General features: G+C 38.4%; 1 long non-coding RNA gene across 1 annotated transcript in view; it reads right to left on the reverse strand.

Moving 5' to 3' along the window:
* The window catches only part of LOC135362113 (uncharacterized), a 51,728-nt gene that overhangs the window by 21,289 nt on the left and 15,923 nt on the right, over positions 1–14,516 (reverse strand). Inside the window, exons 5-6 of the long non-coding RNA XR_010406537.1 lie at positions 7,388–7,502; positions 1,944–2,012 (exon numbers count right to left, since the gene is read on the reverse strand). This is a non-coding gene — a long non-coding RNA (uncharacterized LOC135362113). The remainder of the gene's footprint in view (positions 1–1,943; positions 2,013–7,387; positions 7,503–14,516) is intronic.

Genomic DNA, 14,516 nt, shown 5'->3' on the forward strand with positions numbered 1-14,516 from the left:
ACCCTGTTTGCAAGTTTATTGTCTCCTCTTCTCAAACACCAGCCATTTCATGTTTTCCTGGTTCTAATGGGCAAAAAACATCCCAATGTCCTGCCCAAGCCTGTCCTCCTTGGACTTACTCTCATGGTCTGATTCATAATTCCTTTTTACTCTCAATGCTATGACTTTACAGCTCTGCATCTTAAAGTGGTCTGCAGAAATCCATGATAATTTAAGAGTGATGCAACACAACACTCTCTTTGGGGCCATTTGTATTTTATGAAAGACTTTTAGTAACTGATTGTTACTTTTTTGTTATAAAAGAAATATATAGGGGCACCTGGGTGGCTCAGTCGTTAAGCGTCTGCCTTTGGCTCAGGTCATGATCCCAGGGTCCTGGGATCGAGCCCCAAATCGGGCTCCCTGCTTGGCGGGAAGCCTGCTTCTCCCTCTCCCACTCCCCCTGCTTGTGTTCCCTCTCTCGCTGTGTCTCTGTCTGTCAAATAAATAAATCTTAAAAAAAAAAAAAAGAAATATATAGTTCCTTTTGGAAAATAGGTAGCATTAGGGGAAACATCACCTATTACCTTTCAAAAAGAGATAAACAATCTTAATCTGTGTGTGTGTATATACACACACACACACACATATATATACATACACAAATATACACATACAATAGAACAAAAGAAAATGGGCCTTCAAATGGGAAGATCTAGGTTCTAGTCCTGTCTTTACCACTTACAAGTTGGGTAATAATGGCTATATCTAGCCTTTATGCATATGGTAAAACATGAGCAACTTCCATTTATCTAAGCCTCATTTCCTTATCTATAAAATGAATATATTTCTATTTGCTGTCCCCTTTAAGTGTTGTTGTGAGGTACAGTTAATAGATCATGTATGTAGTAATCAATTGCAAAATATAATGTAGCATAAGATTCAAAGATTCAGAGCAATGCACTCTTAGGGACGCTAATCTTCATATGAATCCTGCTTGTACCTTTCTGATCTCTGTTGGTGTGAGGGATCTACTCTTGGTATGTAGAAAGATGGAGATTGACACAAGCAAATGTGCTAATTATTCTGCAGAAATATTGGACCTTTAAAATAAAAATTCCATCATAACATATAATAACAAAGAAGTTTTCCATCTCTTCCCTTGCACTATGAGTTATAGTTTATTCTGATTATGTCAAAGGTGGGTATAATTCCCCTAAGTTAGGTCCTCTTTGTCTTGGCCACAACTGGAACTTACTAATTTTTTTATTAGGCCAGTATCACAGCAGAAATAACCCAGTCAGCAGACAGAGAGGAGCAGATTAGATCTATAGGATGTCAGTATCATTTTTTCCGTTTTCAAGGCAAATGAAATCTCTCATGCCTTAGTTTCAATGACTAAGACAAGAAGCTGGCCTTGTGGGTAGAGGTCAAGTACAATTTGATAAGGACCTTGGTCTCAAAATATATTAAAGACCAGAACATCATATAAAGATTAGGATGAAGTTTCCTGAGCTGTTATAAGAACTAGAGAATGTCAAGTTTCAAGGGACCTTAGATAGCAGCTAATAAAGCCCTTTCATTTTATAGATGGGGAACTAGAGCAGTGCATTGATTAGCCTGAGATGATATAGGTACAGTAAGTGGTAAAACCAGGACAAAAGTATGGATCAGTAATATCACTTGAATATTAATGTTTGTAACTCTAGTAGTTATTTACATTTTTTAAGTTTCCTTCTAGTTTTACTTATAAACACTACTTCATGAATACTTAGGGCCCTCCCTAAAATGCCTTCTCCATCTGCCCAGGATACAGAACTGGTTCTACATATGGATTATATACTCAAAGGAAGGAGGAAGAAGAAAGATAGGAATGCTGTATTCTATTGTTTTCATTGTCACTCTCCTTATTTAATTTGAAAGGTCTTTGCTCCTTTGCTTCCAGGATGTCTAGAGCAACATACCTTAATATTGATGTTCTCAGGACATATTTCAATTACTCCTTGTCTTCTTAATCTGTCTCATTTTTGAATCTGTAAAATGGAAGAAACAGTAGTACCTATCCCATCCATTACTGTGAGAGTTAAATGAGACAAGATATGGAAAGCACTTTGAACATTGCTAATACATAGCAAATGCTAATAACATCAGCTATTATTACCACCATTGTTACTTGCTAAATCCTTTCTTCAGACAGTGTCATTGAGATACCACTTTTTTAAAAGATTTTATTTAGTTATTTGAGAGGGAGAGAGAGCGCGCATGAGCACGTGCAAGAGCACAAGAGCTGGGGGAGGGAGAAGCAGGCTCCCCGCTGAGCAGGGAGCCTGACACAGGGCTGGATCCCAGGACCCTGGGATCATGACCTGAGCCGAAGGCAGATGCTTAATTGAGCTGCCCAGCTGCCCCAAGATACCACTTTTTAAGGTATAAGGCTATTCACAGGGCACATGGAAAAATCTGGCTAAATAGCCTCAAAAGAATATTTGAGATTATTTTAAAAGGCTGGTTTAACAGCAGAATAATTTTACGATCCCATTGAACTTTGTTCCTTATCATTATAATGATATAAGATGGTATAGAGGATAGTATGTGTATGAATAGAACCTTTCTTCTTAATGTGTAAAATTTTATTTGGTTATGAAAGGAAAAAATTTACCAGGAATATGCAAAAACAATCCCATAAATGTGTGACTCTCTCCTAATAATCTTACTGCACAAAGAGATAAAGTTTATTATCTCAATTCTATACGCTAAGGACTTTTCTACTTCTCTGACTGTATCTGGGCCTTCTCTCCCTGACTTATTAGGCTTTCTAGAGGCTACAGTCTTAAATTATAGTTTATTCTCAAAGAGAAATGGAACAGGCTCAGGTCACAATAAAAATGTGTCTATATATTGAATGCTTATTGCATGTCAAATGTTTTATGGACCCACCTCCTTGCAGTTCACATTAACACTGCAAGACAGGCATTATGATCCCCATTTTTCTTTCTTTTTTTTTTTTAAATTTTATTCTTATGTTAATCCCCATACATTACATCATTAGTTTTAGATGAAGTGTTCCATGATTCATTGTTTGTGCACAACACCCAGTGCTCCATGCAGAATGTGCCCTCCTCAATACCCACCACCAGGCTAACCCATCCTCCCACCCCCCTCCCCTCTAGAACCCTCAGTTTGTTTTTCAGAGTCTATCGTCTCTCATGGTTCGTCTACCCCTCCGATTTCCCCCGCTTCATTCTTCCCCTCCCGCTACCTTCTTCTTCTTCTTTTTTTTTCTTAACATATATTGCATTATTTGTTTCAGAGGTACAGATCTGAGATTCAACAGTCTTGCACAATTCACAGCGCTTACCAGAGCACACACCCTCCCCAGTGTCCATCACCCAGTCACCCCATCCCTCCCACCCCACCCCCCACTCCAACAACACTCAGTTTGTTTCCTGCGATTAAGAATTCCTCATATCAGTGAGATCATATGATACATGTCTTTCTCTGTTTGACTTATTTCACTCAACATGGTACCCTCCAGTTCCATCCACGTCGTTGCAAATGGCAAGATCTCATTCCTTTTGATGGCTGCATAATATTCCATTGTATATATATACCACATCTTCTTTATCCATTCATCTGTCGATGGACATCTTGGCTCTTTCCACAGTTTGGCTATTGTGGACATTGCTGCTATAAACATCAGGGTGCACATAGCCCTTCGGATCCCTACTTTTGTATCTTTGGGGTAAATACCCAGTAGTGCAATTGCTGGATGATCCCCATTTTTCAAATAAGAAAATGGAGCCTCAGAGAGATTGACTGATTTTCCCAAGGTTACACAGCTCATAAATGCCATAGCAGGGATTCAAACCTTGTTGGTCATTACATGATGCCATGAGGAAACTTTAAGAGGTTTTACTAAAAACAACATTCTAGGGGCGCCTGGGTGGCTCAGTCGTTAAGCATGTGCGTTTGGCTCAGGTCATGATCCCAGGGTCCTGGGATCAAGCCCCACATCGGGCTCCCTGCTTGGCGGGAAGTCTGCTTCTCCCTCTCCCACTCCCTCTGCTTGTGTTCCCTCTCTTGCTATGTCTCTCTCTGTCAAATAAATAAATAAAATCTTTAAAAAAAAATAAAACAACATTCTAGAAAATATTACCTTTTAAAACATATATAGAAATATTAAGAATAAACATAAGACAACAATTCAAATGAATGGAAATATAAAAACAGAAGAAATATCTTTTAAACCAGCTGTTCTCTCTCTCTCTCAGATAAAATCTTTAAAAAAAAATAAAATAAACCAGCTGTTCTCTAAGAAACCTGTGGTTCTTTATTGCAATATTCAGCAGAGTATCCCAGCAAATAAAAACATATATACTTTTACTCTGAGCAGATGTTGTTAGAAAGATTTTTTTTTCCATTTTAACTTGTATTAACATGAATGATCAGTTTGATCTTCTGTGAAAATAAATTTTTTTTCACATCCTCTGTGGAATATTTGAGACTTCTAATTGTCTTTTGGGATTACACATACCCCAGTTTCCTTTGAAAGCAGTATTACTTTAAGACCATCCCAGAAGCCCATGTGAGGAGGGGAGTCAGGATCCACATGCAGGTGAAGGCAAGTCTTGGCTTTCAGGGTGCACAGAGCACTGGGGAGGGGCAGCCTCCTGCAGCACCTCTGTGTCAGGATTTGGGAGTGGACATGTATTTGGAGAGTGTTAATGGTCACTCCTGGCCTTCATGGAGCCTCTGGTTTGCCCTAATATTTTGTTTGTTACATGGCAGGCTTACTGCCTGATTAGTGAGATGCCACTTCCTAAGTACAAAAATCATATGTTGGAAGGAAAGTAGTTATCATAATTTATGTCAGTGTTGCCATTTATTGAGGAAAAAAATTTTATGAGTGCTATTTAGAACCAGATCATTTTCCATGGAATCATATGATACTCTTGTGTATGTAAGGGGCAGCTGTTGCCAAATGCATAGAGCTCTTTAAAGAGTTGCTGAAGAGTCTCTTCCACGCTGAGAGTTGCTTTTTAATTAGACTTTTCAGGTTGTCTGTATAAGTCATAGTAATTCATAATATCAAAAATATAATTATCTTAAATATTTTAGGATATCCAGCTGGATTTAATTAAGCAAGAGGATACCCCCATGTTTATACTCACCAAATGATTGTTGATCCCATGTACATTGCACAAAAAGTCTCATGTATACTTTTAAGGCTCTGAATTACTTTTATTACAAATTGTGGGTACCATAAACCAAAAGAAATACTTTTCTAAAATGAGGAAACCATCATGAGGTACTGGGACAATGAAAATATGGGCTGTAGAGTCAGAAAAACTTGAGTTTGAATTTAGACTCTGCCTCTTCCTAAATGGAAGACTTTGAATAAATCTCTTAATCTCTCTGGGATGCAGTGTCTTCCTCAATAAAATGAAGATGCCATGTCTCACACTGGATTGTTGAGAAGATAAATAGCATGATGCGTGGCCATACCAGGTCTCCAACAGTTTTGAGTTTAAGAAGATCATGAGCACTACCCTATGACTCCCCGCCCCCGATCTCACTTCATTCCCTTCCCTCTTGGAAGCAACTATTATTTGTTCTTCTAAAATGTCTACTTATGATCTCCATGATTTTCTTAATTGCATGTGTTTTTGTCCTTAAGCAATAAATATTTTTTTTGCCCATCTCGCATATTTTTGCACTTAACTTTCTCTTCTCAGCTTAAGGTCACCTCCTCCGTGAAGTCTTCCCCAGCCCCCCAGGCTCCAGCTCCCTGACTGTCCCTGCCACTAGAATTGCTTTTCCCCAACCCATTCCCTGAAATAGAATCCTACCACTCTCCCAATTAACACTCTAGTGGCTCCCCAGTTCTCTTGGTCCAGGCTTAGAGATGAAGGTTTGAAGCAACCTTTGCAAACTGCAGTGTTATTCCTACCTTTTCTGAAAAGACTGACTGAAGCTCCCTTGGGAAAGCCCTGTTACTCCTGCTGGATGCCTCCTCCTGGAAGGTCTTAGCTCATGTTACTCTGAACAAGGAAAATGTGGAGCAGAGAAATGCTGACCTGCTCTGACTTCAAAATATAGTTTGTAAGGGAAGACACATTTCTGTATCATCCATGTAAATAACCATAGAGTAATCATGACTCTACTCTGAGTTCCACTCTGATGAGGGAAATAATATAAATAAATGCCCTTGCTTATGACAGGGAAATTGATTGGGAGAAAAAAACAACTCAAATCCTTTAGAAAAGACTTTTGGTTTTGCTTTTGTTTTTTTTAAGTTATAGACCATTCCAAATCAGCTCTGAAAATCCCTTCTATATTAAAAAATTAGTAAAAGTATTATAAATATAATGCCTAATTTATATGATTATAGGGAAGCTTTAAGTCAAACTAATGATGTAGGGAAACTATATGTTTTCAGACTATACGTATTCACATGTTCTAAATAGAATTAAATATTACTACTTTTACCATAGAGATTTTTTAGTTTTTTATTTAAACTTTCATGATATACTGATGCTATATATGTAATTTATTTGATGCTAAGTCCTTAGGGACGTAGTCTACAAATGCAACACTGTTCCTGGAATAAATAAGATTCACTTGATGGGATGATTTCCACTGAGGAAATAAACTAGGAACTTCTGTGTTTGGCAGAAAGTTAATCTCCAAATGTGAGTATTCCAAACGTTGCTTTGGCCAAAATCTTTAGAAAGAAAATAAAGCCAGTTTCTGCTTTGAAAGCAGTTGACCTCCAAAGTTTTATATTGATTCTAAATTGGAATTTTTTGCTGAGTTGTCTTGAAAGTTTTTTCATTTTGTTTTGTTTTTGTCATACGTACTAAAAGGTCCAAAAGGACCTAGGGCATTAGTTTATTTATACGATATGAGGTTAGGAAGCCTGTTAGCTCTTAAATACCCTATTAGGATCTTCTCTTATCCTGATAACAATATCACATTTCTAATAACGCGAGTCCCAGAGTTGCCAGCAACTCGAGAGAATGGCTCCCCAAATTAGATTTTCAGAAATGTGCAGGATAAGACTTATTATTTCCTGCCTAAAAATGAATATCACTGGGGACAATTTAAGAAATTTGGGGAAAAGAATTTTGCCTACGAATCTATAGGCAAAATTCTTTTCCCCAAGTCTGTGGGATTCCTCTTTGCCCTGCTTTCTTTCATCTGAACCAACACAGTACCACTGTGCCTTGTTCTGCCCTTAGCTCAGTCTCAGATCTCCCACAGGCAGAGTCTAACTCCTAGAACCAAAACTTTATGCTCTTTCACTAAAACCAGGTCATCTTTTAAGCAAAAACATTCAGTCTGATTTGCTGAAGGTCATATTTCCTAGGCTGGTGGTTCTGAGAATGATAAATTGATGCCCACTTACCTGGTGTAGATCTTCATTCTGGTCCAGCTGAGTCACAGCCTCACAGTGTGGTCTTTTCCTTTGTGTCCTACTCCGTTTCTGCCACATGGGATTTTTAACATAGAAGTTGGGTTTTCTGTGATCAAGAAAGAGGAATCATAGGATTTTAATATAATTTTGTTCCCTTAAAATAACTAGGTCCTTCATTTCAGTTAAGGATCATTTTGTTTCTGGGGCTCAGTTGGTAAAGCATCTGCCTTCGACTCTGGTCATGATCCTGGGGTCCTAGGATTGAGTCCCATGTCAGGCTCCCTGCTCAGCAGGGAGTCTGCTTCTCTCTCTCTTCCTCCCCCTGCTTGTGCTCTCTCTCTCTCTCTATCTATCCCGTCAAATAAATAAATAAAATCTTTAAAAAAAATTTTTTTAGGATCATTTTGTTTCTAAAAATAAAAAAGATACCAAATGCCTCCTCTGACAGAGAAGTTCCCTTTTCCTCTCTTCTCTGTTTCTCTTCAGGTAGAGATCTCAGGAGAAGTGAAAGGCAAGAGTAAAATGAAGAGCTAAAAGTTACTTTTAGCTCTAGCCAGACTTCTCCCTGGGAACTCAAGAGGATGTTTCCTTACCAACACCTGGGCCACACCCCGTGAGTCAGAGCCTCGAATGAGAGGCCAGGAAACCAGCGTGCTTTGAAAGTTCCCCAGGTGATTCTAACCTGTATCCAGGTTTGAGAAGCCCTGGAGTTTCCAATCACGACACAATACTGAATTGTGTCCTCAGCTTGCACTTGCTACTACATATTACCTGTGTGCCTTTTAATATTGTCTATCCTTTTTGTACCTATAAAAGGGAGGTGGTACGTAATGACAACTGGTCTATCTTTCTTTCATCATGAAAACCACAAGCAAAAACATTTATCTTCCATATAGCATTTCATTCTGTTTCAAATGTTGTAAATGTGCATCACTGTGTTTAGGACAATCAATATATTGATTCCACTCCATTCACTCTAAAGTATTTAGTTAATGGCTATTATATTATCTTATTTTTAAATTGTTCCTTCATTCAACAAATACCCATTGGGTACATCTCTTGATATTCCCTTATTTAGAATGCCCCATCACAGAATCTTGGATCCTAGGGCTGAAAGGGACATGTTCCGATTTTCTCAACTAGAAGATGAAAAAACTGAGACCCAGAGGGTATTGCGGCTTATGCAAGACTAGTTACAGTAGATTAAAACATCTAGTTAGTGGCAAAGCTAGAAATAGACCCAAATACTCTTTTTTTTTTTTTAAGATTTTATTTATTTGACAGAGAGAGACACAGCGAGAGAGGGAACACAAGCAGAGGGAGTGGGAGAGGGAGAAGCAGGCCTCCCGCTGAGCAGGGAGCCCGATGTGGGGCTCGATCCCAGGACCCTGGGATCATGACCTGAGCCGAAGGCAGACGCTTAACGACTGAGCCACCCAGGCGCCCCTAGACCCAAATACTCTTACTTAATCTTTTACCTGAAGTCCTTGAGCCGTATTTTAATATGGCTACCTATTGTTGCATAAAAAATTCCCCTAACATTTAGTAGCTTCAAACAATAAAAATCATTTATTATATCTCACCATTTCTGTGGGCCAGGAATTTAGACAGGGCATAGTGGGACAACTTGACTTCGTTCCTTGATGTCTGGGGCTTCAGCTAGAAGACTCATAGGTAGGGGACTAGAATCATCTGAAGGCTATTTCATTACATGTGTGGCAGCTGATGCTCATACTAATGATCACAACACCCATACTTGGCTCTTCCATGTGTTATGGTCTTGTCTTCCTTAGAGCATGGTGGCTGAGTCCAGAGCAAGTGTCTCAAGAAAAAGAGAGAGCCAAGGAAAAATAGATGAGCTTAGAAAGTCATGAAGAGTTACTTTTGCCACACTCTGAGGGCCAGGTCAGTTATTAGAGTACCCAGATTCAAGAGGAGGGACCATAGCCCCCACCTCTTGGAAGAGTGTCCACATCACATTGTAAGAGGATAATGTGGGATGATATATCTATCCTACTGGAGCCACCATCTTTGGGAGAATACAATCTGCCACAAGTCAGAGGTTATTTATGGGAGCCTGGTACAAGTTGAAAACCATGTCCCTCACTGTTTTATATAAATGAGGCAAGAGAGCACAACTCCCTCGAGAATATATCTCTGAAAAGCCTAAAGCCAATCATGCTTAAGCAATATATCCCCTCAAAAAACCCCACATATACACAATATTTACCCTCCACATTTAGTGTTCTGATTTTATGCTCTAGCTTCATGCTCTGGCTTATTAATGCTATATAAATGATGGTTAGGTAAGACTCTTGAAAAAAAAAAAAACCAATTTTCTCTTTATTATTTTCCATAGCATTTAGAAAATGAGAGGGACCTTAGCTTCATCATATGGACTCTCAAGAAGTCAGGAAATAATTACAATATATCTTGGGCAATTGAGTGGAGTAAGGCTACTAAATGTCTCCTGGACCCTAGAGCTTACCCCTCCCAAGCATATATTTTACAACTGCCTCTCTTCTTCTCTGTATCTTTATATAGAATGTAGCTCTCAGAGGGAATTGCTGTGCCTTTCTTACTCAGAGTGGCATTTCTAGTGCCAGCATAGTCCTTAGCACAATATGTATGTATGTTAATATATGTCAATATATATACTGAACCATTTTATCTTTCAGAAACATTGCAGAGTACATACATGCTGAAAAATATCAAAAGACTTCCTTTTATTATCATTGTAATTTTTTCTTCCTATTTATTCATGGGAGAGAAGTAGAATTTTATTGGCTTTATTTCCAATATGAATAAGCAGGTTCATAGTCCAAACCCACAAAAAACTTATTATATAAAGGTATATTAGAAAATATCTCTCTCTGGGGCGCCTGGATGGCTCAGTTGGTTAGGCGACTGCCTTCAGCTCAGGTCATGATCCTGGAGTCCCGGGATCGAGTCCCGCATCGGGCTCCCTGCTCAGCAGGGAGTCTGCTTCTCCCTCTGACCCTCCCCCCCTCATGCTCTCTCTCTCTCATTCTCTCTCTCAAATAAATAAATAAAATCTTAAAAAAATCTCTCATTATTTTAAAATATTAAAAAATATATATATATGAACATTGAAAGACAGGAATCATCGACAAACTTTAAACCCAACAGGATATTATTTTCCACTGTGATTAATGCAAAATAACCAGAAAAGTTAAAACATTTTAAATCATCTACCTAATTTGATTTCATGATGGAAAACCTTAGTTTTAGTTTTTATTTTCCAAACTTACTACAATGACATCTTGTTTTGGAAAATAGTCTGTTTTCTTCAGCCTTACTGTTGCTGGTATAGTTGGGCAAATACCAACATAATTTAGTAGATTCAAATGGTTTTGACACGCTGTTACCAATTTGGCTACTGACACAAGGAGCCACTGTTGTTACCTTATTCAACCATCTCTCATTATATTGCATATGATAACTTAAATACATGCATAAAGACACAGTATTAAAAAATAAGATGAAAAATCTTTCTAATCCTTTCAATTTGATGTCAGTTATTTTGTTGTATAGGTCCCAGAAGAACATCCTTATTAATTCATCCTTTCTAACCCCTAAACAAGTAGATGTTCCAAGTCCTTTTTGACACTTCTATCAATTTATTTTGGAAATCATTTTCTAATATTTTTAGAATGTAAAACATAGTCCTCAAATTAAAAATGTAGCTGGGACAGAGTCCTTGATTCAAGCATCATTAATTGAATGACCCTTAAGTCAAACCTCAACTGAAGAGTCCTTTAAAACTAACTTAATTCTAAAATACATTCCTAAAGAAGTACATGTATAAAATTTTCCTTGATGTTATAATATAAAGACAATGTTGAAAGCTTTATACATTACTCAATCATGATAACTATTATATATTATATCCTATAAAAATGAAAATCTTGGATCATATTAAATGTTTCTTATCACCTATTTATCAGAGTCCCTATAATTATGGTATATTTAAAATTTAATGACCTGTTTGGGAAAATATCTAGTGTTGTTCATCTATAAATGAAGGTCACAAGGCTTTTTTGATGGCTCATGAACTTCTTTCTTGTAGCATTGATGTTTATGCAATTTTGGTCTATAATCACTGTCCACACTTTCATTCTTAGCATGAACTAATAACATCTTTTTCCTGTCAATTCCAAAAAAGAATATGTATATAATGAGTACACATTTGTGTACACACACATGCAGTGGAAGACATAAATGGTGGGACAAATTATTCTTGAATTCCTTTGCCACTCAAGTCACCCATAAACTGAAAATGTGAGAACCACGTATCTAATATATAATTCCTAGTTTGTCTGAAATTTTCACTTCATTAATTGATTTACTCTCTCCTGGCACTTATTTGGGTATAATACAAGTGCAATCTATTTGAAGTTAATTCTCCAAATATTCCTGACTGCTGAGTGCACAGGTATGTCAGTCATTTCCTGACTAGTGAGAAGTAGAAAACTCATAGCCAATTTTTTCTGTATTGAGTACCTAGTTTGTTTAATTTTGAACAAGGGAGCAGAAAAGAGGAACCCAAATTCCCAACTTTTAACCCAGCTCTGTGGAAATTAATATCAGGGAGAGTTTACTACATATTTACTGGGTCCCTGGACTGCAAGATCTTAAGATCTGATACTGAATCCCAGATTCCTACTTTCTCACCACAAACCTCGCCTCTTATGGTTGTTGAGTTAATTAATCCAGGTGATGAGAGTAAAGGCCTTAAGCACTGCTCTAGGCACACAGTTATTAGCATACAAATAGCTCAATACAAGGGCAGCACTCTACCTGTGATGCCCTTGATGGATTTTCATTTCAGATTGGGTTAATTAAAAATATTTGAATGACCCTACCCACCAGACCATTCAACTACTATTCACAGTTACTACGACTTTCATTTTGTTTATTGCTACATGAGAATTCAATGCCAGTAGAAGCAGAACTAAGGAAAATAATTGCATTTAATGCTTTAATTGGAGTGTATTAAAAAAAAGCCCACCCTCCTTTGTCAGTCCACATGCCTTCTGGTAGCCACACTTCCAATATATCCAACTGGAAAATATACATTTTGCTTTGACTCATTCCTCTCTTTTGTTGACTAAGTACATTGGAGATTTGCTTTTGGTAAAATCCCCAATATATATAACTCTCATATCAGTATCTGTGCAGTAAATGTACACCTATCTTTCTTTGTGTATATGCCAAATGGCAATAGAGGTTTTAACTGTATGTAGAACTATGCTTCCATAAGATTTCTGAGGGTATCCTATGACATATTGTAGAACTTGATCCCGGAAATTATAAGTTAGTCAAAAATTTAAGTTTTGTGAGATTGGGAGCATCAATTCTTAACAGATGAAAATTGAGAAGAAGTAGTCAGCTTCGTCTTACCTATGTGAACCATTGCACAAGGGAATGCAGACTCCATCAGCCTATACAATGAGTAGGGTATGGTTTTTTGGTTTCTTCCACTTTTCTTTCTCATTGTTCCTTTCCTCGGCATCTGACTGAACTTGTAGGCTGTCTCAAACACCCAGTATTAAGGCCCCATATGCGCCCGCCTTACCTGACCATGCCGCTGTCCCTTTCAGTCCTGGCTTACTACCTGCCACCCCCTGTTCTTCATTGCTCTGCCCGCTGCCAACTCTTTGGCTAAATGATTCAACAAACAACTGAGCCAGCTAGATATTTAGTAGCATGTAGTAGTGACAACAGTGTCCTGTTTCTTTCCTACAGGGCCGTTTAGCAATCTTCTTCTGTAGTATCGATATATATATTTTTTACAGACATTTAAGGAAACACACTAAGGTATATTAACCACCGCCTCTGTGACTGCTCTTAAAGTCACAATGAGTTGGTAATATAGCCCTAAGTGTGCCCACAAGAAACCCATGTCTCTAGGAGAATGTGGCTAAGAAATTGTGAAATTGGTCTTTAATAAAAACCACTTCAGGTCCTAAACTAAACTTATGAGCCTTCTGACAAAACCTGATCAGCCTCCAGTGTACCCTATCTCAGTTAAGTGACACCCCCATCAGTCATGCTATAAAAGTCAGAAACCTAGGATTTATCCTGCACACCTTCCTCACCCTCACGTTCCCCAATATTTAATCCACAATATTTAGTCAATTTTACCTCCTAAATCATTTCCGAATAGGCAATGTCTCTCCTCTAGAAAATTGCAACCACTTCCTTAACTGGTCTCTTTGCTTCCATTCCCACCCCCTTCCAAATTTTCCTCCAAGTTACCAAGTTGCCGCCAAGTCACCACCCCTCCCTCTGCCCCCATTAAAACATGTTAAAGTCTTTTCCATGGATCTTAGATTATAGAGTCAAAGTTTTCAAGGGACCTGTATGGCATATTAGTTTGCTAGGGCCACCATAACAAAGTACCACAGACTGGGTGGCTTAAACAACCGAGATGTATTTGCTCACAGTTCTGGAGGCTGAAAATCTGAGATCAAGGTGTTGACAGGATCCATTTCCTTCTGAGGCCTCTCTCCTCAGCTTGTAGATGACCATCTTTTCCCAGTGTCTTCACATGCTCCTCCCCCTGGGTGTGTCTGTGTCCTCATTGTCTCTTCTTATAAGGACATCAGTCACATTAGATTAGGGCCTACCCTAAGGAAATTTTAATTACTTTTTTAAAGGGCCTTGCTCCAAATATAGTCACATTCAGGGCACCTGGGTGGCTCAGTCATTAAGCGTCTGCCTTCGGCTCAGGTCATGATCCCAGGTTCCTGGATTCGAGCCCTGCATGGGGCTCCCTGCTCTGCAGGAAGCCTGCTTCTCCCTCTCCCACTCCCCTTGCTTGTGTTCCTGCTCTCGCTATCTCTTTCTTTGTCAAATAAATAAATAAAATCTTTAAAATATATATATAGTCACATTCTGGAGTACTAGGAGTTAGAACTTCAACATATGCATTTTAGGGGGACATGGTTCAGACCCACAACACGTGGGCTTTGTGTAATCCGATCCCAACTCACTGTTTCAGCCTCGTGTCTCCCCTTAGCTCACAGGAGTCAAATTCATTACATTCTCCCACAGTGTAGCACTTTAAATATTGTTTCAGCCTGACTGAGGGCTC

The sequence above is a fragment of the Mirounga angustirostris genome, unplaced genomic scaffold (assembly GCF_029215605.1).
Source record: "Mirounga angustirostris isolate CCGP_5_RB_7025 unplaced genomic scaffold, mMirAng1.0.hap1 SCAF_12, whole genome shotgun sequence".
NCBI lineage: Eukaryota > Metazoa > Chordata > Mammalia > Carnivora > Phocidae > Mirounga > Mirounga angustirostris.